At 38.7% G+C, this 22614-nt stretch overlaps 1 protein-coding gene across 1 annotated transcript in view; it reads left to right on the forward strand.

Moving 5' to 3' along the window:
* The window catches only part of AIM1 (absent in melanoma 1), a 184317-nt gene that overhangs the window by 61948 nt on the left and 99755 nt on the right, over positions 1-22614 (forward strand). The gene's annotated exons all lie outside the window — the stretch shown is intronic.

A 22614-nucleotide genomic window follows, 5' to 3' on the forward strand; every position in this document is an offset into this window, starting at 1 on the left:
CTGCACCCATCCACCTGCTCTCTTCCTTGCCCTTCAATGAATGGTTAACACCTGGACCACCTTCTTTCTTTCCGACGCCCTTGCTAGCATCGCTGTTCATGATTTCCACATCTACAAAAGTGACCCAGCCTTCCACCCTTGCCTCTCAGTTTGCTGCCCCCTCACCTCTGCCTCACTTCTGTTGCACCCTGGATCTTGTCACTACCAGCAGTTCCACCATCTCCAAAACCCTCGGGTTACCCTACCGCTTGACCTTTATTTTTTATAGTTCCAGGTAACTCTCTTCAGTGTAGATTTTTGAGTCTGTTATCATCTCTCCTTTGCACCCAACCTCAGCTCCCTTGGCCTCTATCTTATTCTATTCACTTGGGAAACCCCAATACTGACAAATACAGTTTTCTAACTAAATACACTTTCTAACCAAATGTGACTGGAGAAAAGTTCACAACTGGGCTGACTGGCTTCACTTTAAATTCATGACCACATGCATCACATGGGCCCTAGCTGCTGACCAGCAATCCCACGGTGTTTCCTTACATCCTTCATTCTCCCATACCTTTGCCTCTCCTCAAATCTTGAAACCCCACCCCCATCTCAGCTGATGACCTTGCTGCTTATTCCAAGAAAACAGAACTAGTCATATAGAAATCCCACGCCCTTGCACTACCAATTTATCTTCATCTATGGCCATATCCTCAACTCTTCTCCTATTACTGTGGGTGTCCATGCTCCTATCTAAAGCCGAGTCTTCCACTAAAGCTCTTGATCCCACCCCCTCCCCTGCTGAAAGATATTTGCTCCTAGTATAACCTCTTTCACTTCCATTTCATGATTCCTCCTCTCTCTGTTGGATCATTCCTATCAACATATAGATATGCTATAATATCACCTGTCTTAAAAACACACACTGTCCTAGACCCCACATCCCCTCATTTCTCTGATCCCCTTTACAGAAAAACCCCACAAAAGAGTTGTATGTACTGCTATTTCAATTTCTGCTCAGCCCACTTACTTCTCCTTAAAGCCCACTCCAATCAGGATCCTCTGAAACACCCTCTCTGAGGCACTCAAGGTCTCCTTGGGGGGCCTAATTAATAATGCTATTTTCTTGCTTGGGTTCTGTACAGTTTAGGAAAGCTCAGGCATCCCCACGTGGGCAGTCTATCTCTCTAGAAGCTGAGAAGAATGCCTACTCCCTGCAAGCACCTGGCTCCCAAGAGCAGGAGGGATGCACCAAGCATGCCCTGTTAATCTCCCCAAATTTACCAGAGAAAAAATCACTGTCACCACAGAGGCAGAGTAAGGAGAGTGGCCAAGAGTCACCGAACTGAATTCCTTCCATGTGGAAAGAAACCTCAGGTTTAGGCGCTGTTGTTTACTTCTGTGCTGCCAAATTCAACACTTAATTCTTACACCTCATCTTCCTCAAATTATCAGCACCATTCTGCACACCTCCAGGCTTCCTTTCATCGGGGTCCTATGGCACTACACTTTCCTCATTTTTCTCCCATCTTCATGACATCTCTGTTTGCCTCTTTTGGTGGTTATTGCTCCTCTTCCCAGCTTCTAAATTGGAGCTCAGGGCTCAGCCCCTGGAGCCCTTTCCTCTTTCTGTATTTACTTTTTAGATGAGCTATCTAGTCTAGCAGCGTTAAGTCAGCTGTATGATGATGTCTCCTATATTTACACCTCTAATATCAGTCTCTCTGCTGCATCCCAGACTCACATATCCAACAGTCTTCTCAACATCTCTACCTGAATATCTAATATGCCTTTCTAACAGAACAGGTCCCAAACCCAACTTTGGTTGACTCCCCACCAAAATCTCCTTCCCCAGTTGTTCCCCGTCTTAGTAAATCTGAATAATCTAGTAATTCAGACCAAAAAATCTTGGAATCATCCTGGACACCTTTCTTTCTCTCACACCTCATCTTCATTCTATAAATATAACCAGTTAGTCATATCTTTCAAGTATGTCTAGAATCTGGCCACTTCTTAGCATGTTCACTGCTACTAGCATCCTAGTCCACACTGTCACCTCTAGCTTGGAGTACTCCAGTGGCCACCTGTCTGATCTTCCTCTTTTCACTCTTGCTCCCCCTACAGTCTGTTCTCTACATATCAGCCAGAGGGATTCTCGAAAAACCTGTCTTATGGTATTATTTCCCTGCTCAGAACCCTCCAGTGCTTCCCCATTACACTTAGACTAAAATCCAAAGCAGCATGGCCTATGACCTAGTCCCTAACTGCGTCTTCTCCTACCACCGTCTTCCTCACTCAGCCCCTCCAGACACACTGGCCTTTTTTGACTTTCCTGGACCACATCAAGCTCAAACCTGTGTGCTTGCCATTCTCTCTGCATGGTAATGCTCTTCCCCCAGATGTGTAGTTGGATCACAACCCTCGTATTATTTGTCTCTGTTGAAACGTTATGCTTCTGTGATACCTGCCTTGACTCCCCTTAAAACAGCACCTTCCATCACTTTATCTCTTATAAGCAGTACCTTTCATCACTTTAGCCTCTTAATCCACTTCATTTTTCTTTGTAGAATTTATCAACACCTGGCATTATAATTAATATCACCTCCTTTTTGTATTTATTCTGTGTCTCTTATTCAAAAAGTAAGCTCCTTGGGCATTTTATTCACTGCTGTAAGTCACTCAAACATTTTTGTTGCTGTTGTTGAATGAATTAATAAATATTTTTATTGAATGGCACACAGTATATTATAAATTGATCAGACACTGAAAATTAAATATCTCCAATCTTCTGGTTTTTGATCGGTCTGATGTAAACAACCAATATAATGTATAATAATATATGGTATATTTTCTTTGGAAAGCTGAAAGTAGTACACTAAGGTAAGAAATAGTAAAATATTTCTATAGTAAGTAAAATGTGTAATGAGGTTTGCAATTTACAAAGTGCTTTCACAAGTGCTATCTCATTTAAATCTTAGAACAATCCTGTGGCATGTTGTATCATCATCCTATTTTACAGATGAACAATCTTAAAATCAGAGAGATTAAGTGTCTTGCCCAAGGTGATACAGTTAGACAAGGCAGAGACACCATTTATGTAAGGTCTTCTGCTTCCAGATCAGATTCTCCCTTCATTCTCAAGACACAGAGGAAATGCTTGGCATAAGGCAAGTGTATCAGTCCTTCAGCTCCTTGTCTTGCATCAAAGCATCACCCTAAGTTTTAGTACGATTTGGCAAAGCTAAGAGGCTGTGAAGGATCACTGTGCAAGTGACAGACCAGATGTTCTGTGGTGTGGTGGCTTTTTCAACTTTTTATCAGATAAATGAGGGTATCCTTTCCTTTGATCTTTTCTGAATGTAAGTTGCTCACTGAAGGTTCTAGAAACAACCAAAACTAGTTATTCACTTGGTATTAGAACAACTTCTCTTTATAGAGATTTTTATAGTATTTTAGACTCTTTGGAATTGAAAAAAATAATAATTTGTAGGGCTGGCAGAGTGGTGACCTGGAAATTTTACCCTTTGGCAAAATTATGTTCCTTTCATTTCCTTCCAATTTCCATTTCTGAGTGGAATATATTGCCATTTATAGTCTTGCTAATCAGGGTTATGCCCTCTCTAAATAATGAAAGGATGGCATGTGTTTGTGTAGGGGACAGTGTGAATTTTAGAAGGAAGGGAAAAATAGGCAGGACAGGCAAGGCCAGCAAACGTAGAGGGCAGATCAAATGCCAGAGTTCCCACGAGGGCTGACCCGGATGAATCACTGGAATAAGATGGTCATGCCTCGGTTTTCCCTTTTATTTAAAAAGCACACTTTTAGGAAAGATAAGAAAAACTAACAAGGGGATAGGTGTCTGTCTATACGTGGGTTTGTTGTGAGGATTAAATGAGATAGTAGATGTGAAGTACTTAGTGCAGTGCTTGAGATACAGCAACCACCCAATAAAAGGTAGTTATTACTATTAAACCAAAATTATCATGGTGCTTAGTACTACTGAGTTGATTCTCTGTTTGCCCTCTCCTACTGCCCTGTTCATTTAAAATAGTAAGATATCAATTAGGAAGTATACTACATATTATTTTTTAAAATCATTCCTGGACCTATCTATCCTTTCTAAAGTATATCTATTCAGATTTCAGTTTCCACCTAATACATTCTTAGAAGAACTGGGTTTTCTGTGGATGATTTCTGTAAGAAATGACCAAGCATGATATTTTTATAAAAAGTAGATTTTAGCACAAGGCTATATGACTTTAGCCTGCTTTGGTTATCTATTGCTGTATAACATCTACCCCCAAATCTGGTGACCTACAATAACAATCATGTATTGCTTCTAATGATTCTGTGCATGTGGAACTTGAACAGGACTTGTGGGATCAGCTTGTCTCTGCTCCACATGATGTCTGCTGAGGCTGGGACTTCTGATGTGGCTCTTTCAGTCACATGCCTGATGACTCACGTAGGCTGGCTTGAACAGCTGGGAGTGGCTGGAACAACTCTACTGGGTCATATGTCTGGGGCCTTGATTCTTGCTATGGTTGGTGTCTTAGTTCATTTTGTGATGCTATAACAGAATTCATGAGACTGGTAATTTATAAGAAACAGAGACATATTTCTTGTGGTTCTGGAGGACTGGGAAGTCCAAGATTGAGGGAGTGCATCTGGTGAGGAACTTCTTGCTGCTTCATCCCATGGTGGAAGGCGGAAGGGCAAGAGAGCACATGGGAAAGGGAGGAAGAGGGGGGTCAAACTTGTGCTTATAATAAATCCATTCTCATGATAACTAACCCACTCCCATGATAACAGCATTAATCCATTAATCTCAACACTGCTGCATTGGGGATTAAGTTTCCAACGCATGAACTTTGGTGGACACATTCAAAACACAGCAGTTGGGTTCTAAGTTTCTCCCCACATAGTCACATGGCCTTTCCCTCTCCACGTGGCCTTTCTAGCAGGGTAGCAACACCTCTTACAAGGCAGTTCCAGAGAGGAAAATAATCCACTCCTCAATGTGAGGAGCAGCATGCGGTACAGGGAGAGGGGGAATTGTCAGGGGCCGTCTTTGGAGACTAGTTATCACAGCCTTCTAAAACTGTGCTCATCTAGTCCCCTGCCATGTAGTCTCCTAAACCCCACTTTGGAATAAACCTCTGTCAAAATAATACTTAGGTATTATATAAATATATTCATAGGTAGATACTTTAATCTTTCATTCAATTCAGATACTTTCTTCACATAGCTTTTCTAAAATAAAACATTCGGATTCCAAACCATCTTGGGAATATCTGAGGTAGACTCCCAGATAAGGAGATTATAGACCCAGTTGGGCAAACGAATTGCTTGTTGCAGTTAAACAAATACACCAACCTGAAAAACAATGTTGGGTTCTATTTTATGGGCTTAGCCAGTCTACTTGTAGTTGGGCAGATTACACCATGAGGGGGGAAGATACATGCCACACTGTTTTATAGGGTGTTGTTTTTTTGTTGTTAAACGCTTTAAATATTTTGTCAGGGGACTTGTCCTGTGAAAGTGTGAAAGGGGCTCTTTTGAAATGTTTCTTACACTGTAGCCCCCACCGTCCAGAGGGCTGGCTGGTACCCTGGGAATTCTGTCAAAACCAAGAGCTGGTATGGGTCCACTCTGGCTTCATAGAACGAGGTGTATCTGTGGGAGCAAATGACATGATGAATTTGCTACCCACAGGTTGTATTGATGTGGAGGGGTTTCTTTACGTTGTTTGCTTAGGCATCAATTAGGTTATAAATGCTTGTAGGCAGGGCCCTACTTTATAGGAAAATTGCTCTAAATACTGATTGTGTTCTTAATGGAATAGAATATTAATTCTAGCATGGCAAAATCATTGCTGTCAACTAAATACCTCTTGTCTCTTGAAGCTCTTTGAGAGTGAAATATTCAAATAACCATAGTCTCTTAATTGTACCTTGTAACCTAGATTCCTTGGAAGATGAATCACTGTTAATTCAAAGAGAAGTTTTTCCACCCTGCTTTGTACTTTCATTAATGTTTTCTGCATGATTTTTTACACTTCAGAAATTTAAATGGAAGGAGGTACATCAAGAGAAATTATGCAACTTCGTTTAAAATACTTTGTAATATAATAGGCTTTGCAGTTTGAAGGAAACAATAAAACCATATTGTACTTCAAATGGCTTCTTTACTCCCTTCCTCTTTTCCCCCTCCTTTCCCTTCTCAGACATTTATTGATTGCCTTTTATGTGAATTCAATTGTACTCCAAGCTGTTGGGGTTGCAGAGATGAAAGATACCAATACTTACCCTCCAGGGAGTTAAGTATGTTCTAAGGGAAATCAATCGATATTGGAGGTCTTGAACCAGTGAGAGTTAAGGATGCAATACTCTAATCTAAACATAGAAGTTATTCTGGTGAGTGTTCCCGGGGCTATGCTGAACAGGTGAAAAAAAAATGGAGTTCTCTGGTAGAATCCTGGTAATGAGCCCACCAGGTGCACCTCAGCCTGTCTCCACTTGACCCCTGATTCAACCTCTGAGGCCCCCTCCATTGATCTCCTGGGCTTTACACATTCTCTGCAAAACATCCTAATACTTTACAGGAATAATTAGATGCTATTTTCTATTCTTATGCTACTACTCTCCTCTACCCCTTCTCTTCTATTTTTACAAAAAGATGACTCTTGATTTAAACCTATAAGTCAGTTGCTGTGAGGATAAAGAGATAATATACCTGAAAGTACTACTTTTCATATTATAAAGTGCTATACAGATTTAAGACATTGCTGATATCGCTCACCTCTTCTGGTGAGGGTGGAAGAGAGAGGAGACAGAAAGCTGTTTGGAAGACTAAAGGGTCTGAGAAGTTTGAGCTCTGGTTCCCCTGCTACTTTGGGAATTTGGTTGTTGATGTCTTCTGGTGAGTTTGCAGCCCTCCTGGGGTGAGCATCGTGTTGTTTGCAGTGTCTACATATTATCTCAGTCATTTAAATCTTTGACTAGTGTCATTATAGTAATAGAGTGGAATAATTGAGACCTGCTTCAATGGCTGATATAAACCTGGAGTTTTCATAGTATAGAGGAAGGTCTTCAGTTTGTTTGAAGTCCATGATATTTACACTGTGACCTGAGCTACATCTAATTTCCAGTCCATTTCAAGGGAAGGCTTGTATCTAACAGTCCTTGTGAAGATAGCTGTTATTTTTTTGTTTTTTTTGGTGGCTGGCTAGTATGGGGATCTGAATCCTTGACTTTGATGTTACAAGGCTCTAACATACAGATCTAACTGGCCAGTCCAGATTGCTTTTAGAAGCTAGAAAACTAGGATATATAAGTGGTAGCAGAAGTAAGGATATTAGTTTTCTATCACTGTGTAAAAAATTATTCCAAAATTTAGTGGCTTAAAATGAGAGATATTTATCACCTCACACTTGGAGCAGGTCAGAAATTCAGGAGCAGTTTAGATGGCTGGTTGTAGCTCAGGTTCTCTCTTAGGTTGCCAGCAAGCTGTCAAACAGGGCTGCAGTCATCTGAAGGTTTGAGTGGGGCTGGAAGATCCACGTCCATATTGACTCATGTAGTTATTATCAGGAAGCCTCAGTCCCTTATACACTATTGGCTCAGTTACTTGACATATGGACTGCTCCACAGGATGACATGGAAGCTGGCTTTCCCCAGAATATGTTACTACCTAGTCTTGGAAGTGAAATATCATCACTTCTGTGTGAGAAGGGACTATACACAGGTGTAAATATCAGGAGGTGAGGATTATGTGGACATCTGGAAGGATTGCTATAACAGTAGTAACAAAAACTAGGTAAATTTAAGAATTATTTGGATTTTGACCTGCATCCCCATGAACTAATTTTTCCTGTCTTCAAATTTATTCAGACATGGGTAAACTTGAGCTTATGCTATATTATAATTATGTGATAATATTTATTATAGTTTTAGGAGTGCTTATTTCTCTTCACTGAAGGTTACAAAAGTGCAAAAATGAAGACACCGTGTGAAACAAGCTTGTAGGGTTTTATGATCTAAAATAGGGGTCAGCAAACTTTAAAGGGTCAGGTAGTTAATATTTTAGGCACTGTCAACCATACAGTCTCTGTAACTGCTCAACTCTGCCATGAGAGCACTAAAGCAGCCATAGACACTTCTGTATTATAATTACTGTGTGGTTGTTCCAATGAAACTTTATTTACAAAAACAGGTGGTGTGCCAGAGTTGGCCTGCAGGCCATAGTGTGCCCACCCTTGATCTAAAAGAAAACCATAGAGTAGTACATCAGAAGATTTTATCCAGGATCATTGTGAAAGAGAAAAGATTTACTTGTAAATCTCTACCAGTTTCATTTCAAGGATTTATTGATTTGTTCTATGAAATGTATATGGAAAACAAAAAGGAGCTATAGAAGGAATGAGAAGATATGGAGCACTGATGAAACAAGGAATGGAATCATGATACCCTTTTATTATTTGCTCTCTATCCCCTGTTTAAGTAAAATAAATGATTTTGAAATCATGCACTATAGGAAATGAAATAAAGTCATTCTGTGCTCTCCCATCCCCTACCTCAATCTAGCTGCCACCACTACAAAATTACTTTCAATGTTTACTTTTTAATTCTCTGACAAACATCAAAACAGATGTTGATTGTCTTAAACAGGGTGACGTCCCCAGCAAATATTGTTTTTCTTGCAAATTTTAAAAACAAATGGTGTCTTGGAAACCATACAAAAACTTCTTTGACTTTCATGAGATAATTGACAATAACCTATAGTATTCCAAAATGTAGGTTAGGAATTATTGGTCTAAGGAATTGGGAGAAAGAAATCAAGACTGGTAGGCAAATCTGTGCATTAATATTAGATTATGTTCTAAGAAAGGGCTGTTTCATCATCAGGGTTTTACCTTCTGTTACTGCTACTCAAAATCTTTATTTAAACTTCCCTGAGGAGCCTATTAGGAGTTTAGAAACTTTTTTACTAAACATTTTTCTTATAAGAGAATGCACTGCATATCAATTTTGGAAAATACAGAAGAGAATATAAATCACTCATGATCCAAATAGCCAGAGATGGCCACTGTTAAGATTTCAGTGTATTTCCTTTCAGTATGTTCTTGGATATGTAACATAGTTGACATACAATTTCTTATTCTACTTACCATTATATCACAAGCTTTACCTTTATGATTTAAAGGATAAATGATATTCCATAGTATGGATCTGCAATAATTTACTTAATCATTACCTGAATGTGTTGAGATGTTTGCACATTTTGCTGTCATAAATAACATTGCCATAAGCATGGTTGTAAATCAATCTTTGAATGCTCCTTTAATTATTTCCTTAGAATCATTTCCTAGAAGTAGAATTATAGAGTATAGGTATATTAGTATTTTTAAGTCTCTTGATAAGTACTAATAAATTGTTTACTAAAGGGCTATAGCAATTAATATACCCCCAATAGTATGTAAAAGCATTGAACATTATCTATTTTTTTTTTTTTCCTTTTTTTTCGTGTCCGGCAACGGATCGCAACCCTCAGTGTCGCGCCCGGACCAGACCGGCAACGGGATCGCAACCCTCGGTGTTGCTCCCGCGCCTCGCTCAGCCAGTGAGCGGGAACCAGTCTGTATGTGGGATCCGAACCCTCAGCAGGAGGGCCGCCGCGCTCCCAAGCGGCGCACTGTAGAAGTGCGCCACCGGGCCGGTCCAACATTATCTATTTTTAAATTGTATCCTATTGTTACTTTAGTTTGCATATTTTGATTAGTGAGGTTGGGAAAATATTTTTATTAATCCTTTATTTCTTCCTTTGAAAATTATTCATTCCCTTTCCCTATTTTATGGGGTTTACTAGTATTTTTCTTATATAGTTGTATGGTCTCCTTATCTAGTATAGTTCTTTAATTGTTATGTACACGAGGGTACTTCAAAAAGTTCATGGAAAGATTCATATTATCTTTCAATTCTATTTTTCTATAAACATTTGAAGTACCCTCATATTTGTTGAAAATATTTTCTTTTTATTGCATTTTTTTTTAAATGAATGGACTTTTTAAATTTTTGCATAGTAAAATTACCAATATTTTTCTTTTTGATTTCTTCCACTGCTTTTAATCTTAGGAATTTATTTCTTATCCTGTATGATCTTCTAATATGCTGTAATATACCTTCTAATATTCCTTATGATTTGATGTTTCTACATTTAATTCTTTTGGCCACCAGGCATTAACTTTGTTGTTTATTTATTTATATATTTATTTATTTATTTTAACTTCTCAATATACATCGTAGTTGATTTTCATGACCCTTTACCCATTCCTCTCACCAGGCATTAACTCGGATATGAGGTGTAACTTGGCAAGGATTTAAAGGAATGGATGGCATACAGATATGCAGTTCTCTTTAACTCAGATTCTCTCAGTGCTTCTATTTTTGATTTTATTTCAAGGTCTCTTATTTCTTGAGACATCACCTTTTATCTGGGGACTCTTGGTGTCCTTGGAGGGCCCAGGATGGCAAAGTAAATGCACATCTTTTCATTTGTCTTTCTTCCCTCTGTAGAGCTTAGTACAGTGCTTCACTCGGATCCAGGCCCACACCTCCACAGAGGAGGCTGGCACATGCCAAGCTTCATTTAAAAGGTACTCAGAAGGCCCACTTCCCTAAAAATATGTCCTCCTCTGAGTTATTATTGATGCCAGAAATAACTGTTATTTCATCTCTTTGTGTGAAACATTGCCCTCTCCTAAAGTCTTCTTTTAAAATGCACATTCACCTCAGTGGAGTAAGCACAGTATACTGGTTTCCTAGGGCTGCCATAACAAATTACCACAAACTAAGTGGCTTGAAACAACAAATTTTTTCTTTCACAGCTCGGGAAGCTTTAAGTCCAAAATCAAGGTTTTGGCAGAACCATGCTCCTTCTGAAGGCTCCATGGAAGAATGCTTCCTTGACTCTTTCTAGCTTCTGGTGGTTGCCAGCAATCCTTGGTATTCTCCTTGGCTTGCAGCTGTGTCCCTCCAATCTCTGCCTCCATCATCAGTGGCCATCTTCCCTCCGTGTCTGTGTGTGGCTGGTCCTATAACCAGATAAATAGGAAATCCATATGTGTTTTGCTTCTCAGTAACTTGCTTACATTTTAAGTGAGGTCTAATTTTTTACATGGTGTTTAGTTTGGTTGATCAGTATCTTCCTTTTCCATTAGTAGAACAGATCAACTATTTGATAGGGAAGTGAAAGGATAAAATGAGTAATCCATTGGAATGATTCATGGAATGGTCTGATGTCAAATCTTTTGTTTTCAAAATATATACATTAATAGTAATTGAAATTATGATTTTCTCATATTTGAAGTCTAGTGACATGAGTTGTAACTGTTAATTTTGGTAACAAGAAAAAAAATACTTCATTTTGAATATTTAATAAATGGGGCCACCCATTCTTTTAAAGGGATGAAAGGACGGCAAATTGAGAAATTAATTTTTCTAGTGAAGTTATTTTGATTCTTTTCAGTAAAAAGCAATTGCCAAAGCTAGGAAAATGCCAATACCCTTTTTCTTTCATTTTAAACAATATGTGAAGTGAAATTTTTAAATTTTATTTATCCTTTTGATTTTAGGAATTGCTCATTTTTTAGAAGCATTTCCATATGTCCTATCTTTATCCAGTTTATAAAAAACAAGTTTATTTCCTTATTGAATTATTGGTAATAGTTATAATTGTTTTGTGACAAGAACAATATGGAGATATTTTTAAGTGAGGGAGATGAGTACTGTGTTCTTTCTGTTAGGCTGTGCCTGATTTTCACAAACATTGTGAAAGTTCCTACCTTCATCTTGAATGCATAAATACATAAAAATCTCCTGTGTACACAGAGATTGTTGACTCACAAGTCCTCATTCTACCTGATGAGATAACACTCCCTAATTTAAAATCCTGTTAAACAAAATAAACACTTTCTTGTGACAGAATGCTTTGTGTTTTAGTGACTCAACTCTCGGTGATGGAAGCCTGGACTCTCAATCAGCCAGTGGCACAAGACAAAACTTGTTTTATATAATCCCAGACTTAAAAAAAAAACAAAACAACAAAACAAACAAACAAACATAATATGGTTCTTAGCTCCCCAAAAGCCTATAATTGAATCGAGAAACTGATAATATGTTCACAGAAAACCTAATATGAATCCTTACCAAATAATGTTAGGTTGAACCAGAGGAAGTTGCCATATTGGACTGGTTTTGACCTACAAAAATGTTATTTCATAATGTTCAACCTTGAGTTCAAAACCTACTACCATCCCTCACTGCGTATTGCACGTTCTTCGGTCCTCTGTATATACAGAGCTGTGTGTACATAGGCATGGTGACCGTGGTGCTCAGCCTGGGGACACGTGGGGCCCACGCCTTTTCCCACATGTGCTGCCTGTGTTCTGCCCTCTCTTATCCTTCCTCAGCTACGTTATTTCCATGTGTAGGATCTTCCTTCCTTCTAAACACATCCCCACTTTATTTGGAATACTTTCCTCCCTTCCTCTTTCTTTCTAGTTTTGGCTAAGGAGAATCTCTCCTTTTCCCTCATTTTCCTTCTTCCTTTTTTTTCTCTCTGTTCTGTGTTTCTCCTTTCATTCCACTATGAATCACCATCACTCAGTTGACGGTTGTAAAGCCTAGGAGTAAAGCTAATGATGCCTTTGTATGAAGGAAAGGAAAAACCCTAAGTTTTGATGTGAAGTTAGAATAATAATTGAATAATAATCAACATCTGGTAGCAACAAAAGCCCTGTAAAGTGACATTATAATCTCCGAAAAATTCTCCAACCATCATTTCTTCTGATTATTTTTTTAATAATCGCTATTCTAAAAAAGAATAATCTGCACTTGAGAAAAATAAACACTGTTTCTCAGACTATTTTATTGCTTTCTTGTTCTTTTTTTAAACCAATATTGAAACAGTTCCCTGGTTCATGACATTCTTTTTCTTATCTTTTCTCTTTTTTTCATGATGGTGTAATATTTTAGATACATGAAATTGGCTTTTTGGGGAATCAAACCACCATTTATAAAATTGCACTTATAGGATAATAAATCAGTTAGCTTCAAAAAAAGTTTAGGAACACAATCCTTTTAGAAGCTGGGATTTCCTTTGGTACAAACTGGATGGCTAAGGGGTAAGGAAACACAAGACTCATTACAATCAGGGGAATCTTGGAGGAAGTGAGTTTTGAAATTAGATTTGATGGAATTTGATACAAAAGATTGCAAAGAGAAGAGGGGAAAGCATTAATATGATACCCAAGCAAAGACAAGGACTTGTGTGAAGCAAGTTGTATATAAGTGAGGGGCAAACAGATCTGTCTGACCACAGCTGAAAGTCTGGGTTAGGAGGGAAGGGCTAATGAGCTTAGAGTGGTATTGAGTAGTGTGAGGAATACCTATTAAGGTAGGAAATTTGAAGCTGACATTTGGAACTTGTTAGCAGGATCTCTGTAAGGACAACTTTATTAAGTTAGATGGAGAAGAGGGACACTGTGTATAATCTCTTCTTGCCACTGCATCTTAGAGAATTTCTATTTATGAGAGCTGAGATGAGAAATATCGGTCTATCTTGGATTCAGTTTCATAGCCTTTCCATTGCCTTCAGTCAGCAAATCTATATCCCTGATGTGTCCCTAATGCACGATAATTTTTAATTAGAAATGATTTTTAATTAGAGTTTTCTTTTGTAACATTAGCACCAATTAAAGACATGAATTGAACTCATTCATTAGGTATATGATGACAATCCTAGTCACTACAAAAGGATGTATCTAGAAGGCCCTTAAGCAACTCTGGTCCCTCATGGAGTTTACCCACCTGCTGCAGGTGGATGGGAGAAGGCAAGGATGTGATTCAGGTGATTATAATTACTCATGTTTTTTCATTAATCATTGAACAATTAGCAGGTATTTGGAAACTGAGTAATAGAATATGATGAAAATGACAGTTATGAAAATTAATGTAAAAAAGTAACCTCCATAAAAATTATCTTGAAAAACTAAAGAAAGATAAAGAAACCCACTCTCCTATTTTGAAATAATTTTTTTTCACATTATCATCAAAGCCATTAACTATACATACAATTATGTGTAAGAATGTTTTAGAGGTCTTACAAGTAGCACTTAAAGACTCAATTATCACTTTTGGTTTATAAGATTTACAGACCACCATATGGAAAAATATATTGAATAGAACATTTAAACCTCTGAATTATCTCTGTGAGAAAGCTGAGAATCTATCTGACCTGTAAGAAAAGTAGGTATTTGTGAGTCCTAGAGATACAGTAAATGCTAAAAAAATTTTTGATATAAGGAACTTACACAATGTCTCTTAAAACTTTATTGCTTCTAGAAATGCCACAAAGTAATAATGTTTGCAGCAATGCAAGTGTCCTCAGGTGTGGGATTGATGAAGATAATTCTGTGAGTGCCCAGATGGACTAAGGCAGACAAGCTCGTTGCCAGGTTTCTTAGGGACCCTGGAGTTTCAGAGACTCTTACTGATTGTTGCTGGCATGAGTCGTTTTGGACTAGTGAGGTAGGGTGGGGCAAAGGTAAACAAAATAGGTAGACGATGCATATTAAAGATGCTATAAAGTCAACTTCAAAGTGTGTGACATCACCACAGACTTCTGGAGAATAATGACAGACAGACCAGCCTAGCATGTAACTACCTTGGTTAGGAGGAGGTGCTTTTGAACCAAAGCTTTCTATTGACGTTATTGGAAACAGTCGTAAACAGTACCAGACTCTGCAAGCAGCTGCTGTAGTCATGAATCAAATTGTCTTTATAGAGGTGCTTTGTATTCACTCACCCAGGAACTCTTACTGAGCATCTGTGATGTGACAGATGTTGTTATATGCCATGGCAGAAACAAAGTGAATTATACATGGGAGCCCCTTAAGGAGCCATCAGTGATTATAATGAAGCTAAAATGTAGCAAAATTGCCTGGGATATAGGGTGTGTAAGGGAGCTATATTTGAAAAAGTAGACTGGATCCAGAAGATGTAAACATTTGAATAACAGACTATGAAGTTAGGACTTTATTCTGTAGACGGTGCTGAACCTTCTCATGGTTTTCAAACAAGAGAGTACCCCAGGAACATCAATCTATTTGTGGAGTTAGAATGGGCTAGAGGCTGTAGGAGAGACTAAATAGCTGGAAGCTGACTAAACTGAAGACATATGAAGTTGGGAACTAGGATAGTGGTGGTTGGAATGCACAAGGGCAGGTAGATGTCATACTGGTGAGGTGGAAGCAACAGGTTTCCTGTATTTATAACTGCCACCCTATCACTTCCTCCTTTAAAGGATTAGTTTACATCCAATTAACAATGCAGATAGGTAAAAATCAGAAAACTAAAGGAATGATAGAGTGATAAGGCCAGAGAAACAATTACTTTACAGAAACATGCATTCACAAAGTTCTATGTAATTACTAAAATTGATTCACTATCAGGTACATGGTACACATTGTCTGAAAGACAAGTGAGGAAAAGAAAAGCTTTTTCAGGCACTTAAGAATGAGAGAAATTTCTCCTTTCAGTCCTTGTAGAGAGGATATTAAGTAGGATAGTAGCTTACACCCTTCTCAGATTCCCTGCAGTATGTCCAACAAGGTGTTCTTAGGGGGCTACATCTTGTAGTGTCTCCCAGGTGTGATGAGAGAGGGCCCCTTAACAGTGATCAGATGTGGGGTGATTGGAGCAGGAGGGCTCAGGGATTACTCCTCAGTGTTGTCCCTGATGATTTAGGAGTGATCTCTCTGCCCTTGTACCTATAACCATGTCCTGCCAGGCTTCCTCCTACTTGCTTGCTCCATGGTAATATAATCGTCAGTAGCTTGTTTCATGTTGCAAAGGATAGCCATTTACAGTACTCTTATGCATTATTAATTTGTAATTTATGAGCTTAGTAAGGTCATTAGTCTTTGGGGAGTATATATGCTATCAAAAGAAAAGCTGCATTTTCTCTTCTCTGACATTAGATTATAGGAATTTGAGTTGCCTTAAAAGGAAAATTCTGCAATCAAAAAAGGCTTTTTTGTGTGTTTTGATAACTGAAAACTAAAGTTGTCCAACTGGAGTGTTGTAGGGAAGCTGAAGAAAATGCCATGTTCTTCAGCTCCTCTAAATGAGAGCATGTGCAATCATGCATGAAACACAAGACTCTTGCTAAAACTTCCTTGAGGCACAGACCTCAGTTCTCCTGGGGCTTTGGGCAGTGATTCTCTGGGTTGTTTGGTCCTCAGCCTCTGCTTCTCTCTGCTCTTGCCCAGAGTGAGATCATGCCTTTCTCTAGGACCAATGCTAATAAAGCCAAACAGTCTGTTAATCATATGGCATGTTTCCAAATGACCAGAACTTACCTGCTATTGGTCCTGAGATAGTATAGTTAACTTTCACATACTCTGTAGCACCCGAAGCCTAGATTTCACAAAATGGAAGTATCAGCGCAAAGATTCCCAGCCTTTGTTGGAGAAATGATCTGCATTCCACTGGTCAGATATAAAGGGACTTTGGACATTTCTGCCCCACACAACGCTTTGGGAGATGGCTGCCAGCCTTCAAGCAGCCATTTAAAACATGATAATGCCCAGGAAGATGGAGGCAATCATGAGTAGAGGATCACTGGACCATGGAGTGTTACTTTTTACAAAACACTAGTAAAATGCTACTAAAAAGTATGAGTAGACTGATGTTTTATGTAACCGCTAGATGGCAGAGTTTCTGCACTCTATTATCATTTTCTGACACTAAATACTATGGTATTCTTTATATTGCTAAAACTTTGAGGATGTTTTGGATTTTTTTTTTTTTAAAAGATGACCAGTAAGGGGATCTTATCCCTTACTTGGTGTTGTCAGCCCCACACTCTCGCAAGTGAGCACCGGGCTGGCCTTATGTTTTGGATTTTTAAAACTTGAATGAGCATAGAAAACTGTTTTCCTTTCCTCATCCAATGGGGGATTTTATGACCATGAAACTCATCTGCTGAGAATTTGAAATTAGTCTATGCACTAGGAGTGGGGTGGGTTCTCTACTTAACTCTGCCAGTAATTAGCCATGTGACCTTGAACAATGATTGTCTCTGGGCCTCAGTGAACTCATCTGCAAAATGAGATGCAAAATGCTTGGCTCACTAGATCTGAGGTATCTTCCAACTCAGACATTCTCATTTCTATATCATTCATATTTGAGCTTGATAAATACGCTACCTTAAAGTACCATCCGTATGAAACCTTGTAAGTTATTATTCAGAAAATGTCAACTGACATTCATATACCTAATTAAAATAGCTGATACATACTGAGCACCTACTATGTGCCAGTACTAGACTAAGCATTTTATGAGTGTTACCTGATTTAACTCTCATGGCAGTCTGATTATTGTTGCATTCCCTATTTTGCAGCTGAGGAAGCTGAGGCTTAGAGAAGTTAAGTAATTAGCCCAAGATCACACAGCTAATGGCTAAGCTGGTATGACTCTGATATCTGTGTGTACATGTTGCTGTTTCATTCTTTATTCAGCTGAGAAAAATATAGATTTGAAGACAACATTGCTTCTAAAAGAAAAACCCATTTTGTAAATCTAAAACCCTAGGTATTCCAAGGGAAAGATATTTTGTTGTTGTTTTTTTTTTTTTTTTCCTGAAGATGGGACAGATTTACATGGCTCTATCCTCACACTGTCGTTAGATGACTCTTTGTGAGCCTGGCTTCCAGTTCCACGCACATGGGTAACCAGCAGACTTAATGCTCAGTCAGCCATGGTTCCTCAGGGACAATGTCTTTTGATATGTGCAGTGAGGTGACTGCACCAGGTAATCACGAGGGGCCTTTTCCGATCTAGAATTATCTGATAGTATGTGTACATAATCGAATAAGAGTCTAATGTTAGCAGGGTAGAGGTTGCTGGGCAAATGATCACTCTACCATTTAGTAGTTGCAGTAAAGAAACATGTGCTACCCACACTATTAGTATTACTTGTTAGTGAATTAAATTTTCTCTTTCCTTTGTGGCCAGGAAACTTAGGTAGCCTTGCAACCAATGCCTTAATTCAGAAGAGTGATTCTAATATCTGGTGTTTTAAGCTCTCTCAAGGAAATAATTCAGTGCAGATGGAGGCACCTTTTGGTAACTTTCAAACCATCACTCTGAGGCTCAGTAATAATTCTTTGGGTAGACAATAGATGGCAGTACATCACCAATTTACACCTTGCAGTTAAAACTAAACCTTTACTTTTATGCCACATTTTGTTATTTTACATGTACATTATTTCTGAAGCAAGAACTATTGAATAAAGAAACTCATTTAACTTGCTTTATAGGCTATGCATATTAAAATGCTTGAGGGAGCCTGGCCAGTTAGCCCACTCGGTAGAGCATGGTGCTGATAAAATGCTTGCAGAACAACATGATGGGACAGGCCAACATTAGGAACATCTGAGGCGGATTTATAGGAAGCAAATGAAGCTTCAGCTTCAGGTCCACTTCGGAGGCTTTAGGAGAGGCCCCAGCAGTGTAAATTTTGAAAAAGTAAGATACTTTGTTTTCTTTTTCTGTAAGAGGGCCACCCATATTATGTAAGTTTCAGGCCTCACAAAGCTTGGATTTGTTTGAGAATAGCTATGTGGCTCTTTTAATTTAGGAAAGAAACAATTTTGCCATTATTAACTTTGCTACCAACTTAATCTCTAGGGAGAAGGGCAATCTGGTTTTTAAAAGTAAGCCAAATAAAAAGGAAACATAAAGAATAATTGAATGAGATGGTGAATGTTTCACTCATAAGTCAGGAAAATTGAGTACTTAACACTGAAACTCAGTCTGGCAGCAAAATATCTGTGCTAAAAAAGGGAAGGAAAAAGGATTATAATTAGTAAATTATTTATCCTCTGCTAAGACTCCAGACCAATATGGTAGCATTTATGGATTTTATTTTATTTTCCCAAGAGGTTATTGTCCTTAGTAAGTGACCAGTAGTGACTATTCACAAAGGAAACTGCTTTCATTTACAAGTCTTAAATTTCTCACAAGTCTTAAATTTCTCACTCGGGAGCCAATCTTAGCCTTTCTTATGACCACCTGTAGCCTGCTCATCAGAAGTGAAACTAAAATTTGCCCTTTGGAAAGGAAAAATTAACAAACTTTCCAATTGGCCTGTTGCAAACATTTATTAGGGTTGGCTTTTTAGGCTAAGGAGTCTTACCTATCTCTAGTTCCAAATGTGCCATTATTCAAAATTGAAAATATTTTTGCCCTTTCAATGAACCCTTATGTCTATTAGACCTTAATATCCTTGAGGATGGGGAGTGGGTCTGTTCCTCTTTGTGCACTTTGATGTATGACATATAATGGGAGACCACCAAAATGCTGAAAGAATGAACACAAAGTACTGTTAAAAAGTTAACAGTGCCTAGAGACCCTCCAGTTTGATGCCAAGCCTATTCTTTCTGTGTAAGACATTGTGAAGGTTGTATTTCAGAAGACAAACTTGTCCAGTAAGTTTGCTATGAGTAGAAGGTCTGTGACTGACACTCTGGAGAAGAAGTAGAAAATGCTCGTGGGATGGCCTGAGCTTCTGAAGTTCAGTGAGAAGCCACTCTGCAGCTGAGCTCTGCTTGGGAAGCCCTGTCAGCCCACACTTCCAGTGGCCTTGCCTCACTCCCAACCAAGTCCTGGGAGATAATGGTATCTGTGGCCAGGTGCACAGCAGCACTGCTTGGATCTGGGTCACGAGGAAAAGGCAGTCAGCTAATACCTCATCCTCCTCCTCCCCTCAAAGGGAGGCAAAGGTTATTGGGTGTACAGACATGCAGGATTTCCTGTTTCAGACTTACGGTGAAGCAAGACCTTCCCTGGAGCTATCTTGATAGTCTTCCCCTTCCACTGGCCATTGATAGATGAAATCTACCCCAAATGCCATGTGTTTCCTCCCGTCTGGGGGATTACGATGCTGAACATACAGAATACCCTTTGATGGCATGCTAAGTCATGGTAGTTTATCCCCAAGTCAGGAGAGCAAGCAGGCTCCCTGGGTTCATGTCATGAGGCCAAAATCATGAAAGTTTCTTCTTTCATAGTTCACATTTGATCATAAATATATACTGATTCTGCCTCTACCAACAGTGTAGTAATTGTGAGGAACATGTTTCAAGACAAAGGGAGGTGACAGAACACACACCAGCATCCATTTCCACCTCTCCCCTACTCCTGTTTTCCTAATCAAACCCTGTTTTTTTCAAGTGCCTACTCTCTGCACAGTGATGTCCTTCAGGCCCCAGCCTCAGGGGTAGATCCAGTCATCATTGGTCTGATATAGGCATGAGACATGTAGAGAAATCTGATAGGTGCTTCTAGGGAAGATCTCCTTACTTCTAAACTTCTAAATGAGATATACTGGAAGAGTCTTTTCATCCTCTGGAATTATCACACCTTTATGTGACAACTAGAACTGTAGCAGCCACTGAATTCAGTAGCAACCAAACAAACCGATTAAACCAACTCACTCCACCCCTCTTGTTTTACAAGTGATAATACATTTTGGTTTCTATCAGTTTTTTACGAGCTGAGCCAAAAGGATCCTATATTATAAGCAGGAATTGGATCACCTGCAAAATATATAGAAAGAGTACCCTTGCCAGCTTTAAATCACATCAGTAGCTAGCAGGAAGAGATAGCTCCTTTTGGGGGTGCCCACCTCCACCAATATAAAGTTTAGGAAGCACACAAAGATGACTTTTATCTCTGCAGTCCCTTGAGTTATTCAAGGGACACATATTTTTGTCTAAAAAGAAAAAATATTAAGGGTGGCAGACTACCTATACATTTCTGGTTTACTTTTTCAATTTGTACATCTGTGGTTGTTGGAATAAGCTTTCAAGTCCAAGGGATCTTCCCTTGCTGGCTGCTCCTGTTGGCGTATTTGTGAGGAGAAGGACAAAGTGAATGCTGCAGCTGGGGTTAGAGGAGCAATTCGTAAAAATAGGTCTGGATGCAAAGACACACCCATGGTAAGACTATATAACAACTTCTTAACTTTAAGATACTTTCCAGTCGTTATCTAAATTCTCCTGAGTGAGCCATGTTTGCTGTCCTTTTGCATTTACCATCTCTAAATTCTTGAGGAGAGATTTGCCTCAAAGGTAAACATCAACATTCCTTCAGAAGGTAGAAATATACTTTTATAAGTGCTTATCTATGGCATGTTGCAAGAAGGAAACCATTCAGAGTGGTTATTTATACAGAATGAAATTGTGGTGTGGCTAGAGAGATTCTTTTTTATTTCAATTCCCTTGTATACTGATGGAATTATTTTTACTATGTACAAGTATTACTTTTATAGAACAAAACTGGAAGACAAAAAGAAATATATTGCTGCTAACAAAGTTGTATATAATGCAAAGAATAATGTTTTTAAAATAAAGATGTACATGATAGAGTTCCCCAAATTATGCTCATACATATCTCCTTTGCTGACGTTTCTGTATTGATTTATGTCTCCCTTTCCCTCTAAACTGTTAGTACTTTGCCCTGTTTATCTTTTTATCCTTTGCACATCGTAGAAATTCTACAAAAGCTTCTATTTCTTCTGTGAAGCACTGAGTCCTTGAATTTTTACTTCTCTTTCTGCTTCATTGACATTCTTCATTCAAAGCTTCTATCCTGCTCAAGTGTTTATTTCCAGCCTTAATTATAGGCTTAAGAAATCTATCAACCCTTGTATAAATTGTGATGCTCAACGGAAGGTAAGAAAGAAGCAAAGGAACTCTCATCCATTGTTGGTGGGACTGCAAAATGGTGCAGCCTCTATGGAAAATGGTATGGAGGTTCCTCAAACAATTGCAGATAGATCCACCATATGACCCAGCTATCTCACTGCTGGGAATATACCCAGAGGAATGGAAATCATCATGCCGAAGGTAACCTGTTCCCCAGTGTTCATCACAGCAGTCTTTACAATAGCCAAGAGTTGGAACCAGCCCAAATGTCCATCATTGGATGAGTGGATACAGAAAATGTGGTATATCTACACAATGGAATACTACTCTGCTATAAAAAAGAATGAAATACCACCATTTACAACAACATGGATGGACCTAGAGAAAATTGTATTAAGTGAAACAAGTCAGGCACAGACAGAGAAATATCACATGTTCTCACTTATTTGTGGGAGCTAAAAATAAATAAATAAATACACAGAAATCCAGGGTGGTGGGGAGGTAAGAAGACACAATTACAATTCCTTGAAGTTGACACGACAAGCAAACAGAAAGGACATTGTTGAGAGGGAGGGGGAGGAGGAGGAGGGAGGGAGGTTTTGGTAATGGGCCACAATAATCAACCACATTGTATATTGACAAAATAAAATAAAATTTTAAAAAAAGAAGGAACACCTAACTCAAAATGGTTTTAAAAATAGGGCATTTGTTATCAAACACAACAAGAACTCCAGAGATAGGCCAGGTGTAGGATTGAAGATGTAAGTTGCTCTTATGTTTCTGCCCTGCTTTCTCCTTGATCTATTCTCCTTAGGCTAATGCCACTCATGGTCTCAAGATGTGCCAATCATATTCATCAC

The sequence above is a fragment of the Galeopterus variegatus genome, unplaced genomic scaffold (genome assembly GCF_000696425.1).
Source record: "Galeopterus variegatus unplaced genomic scaffold, G_variegatus-3.0.2 Scaffold141, whole genome shotgun sequence".
Classification (NCBI taxonomy): Eukaryota; Metazoa; Chordata; class Mammalia; order Dermoptera; family Cynocephalidae; genus Galeopterus; species Galeopterus variegatus.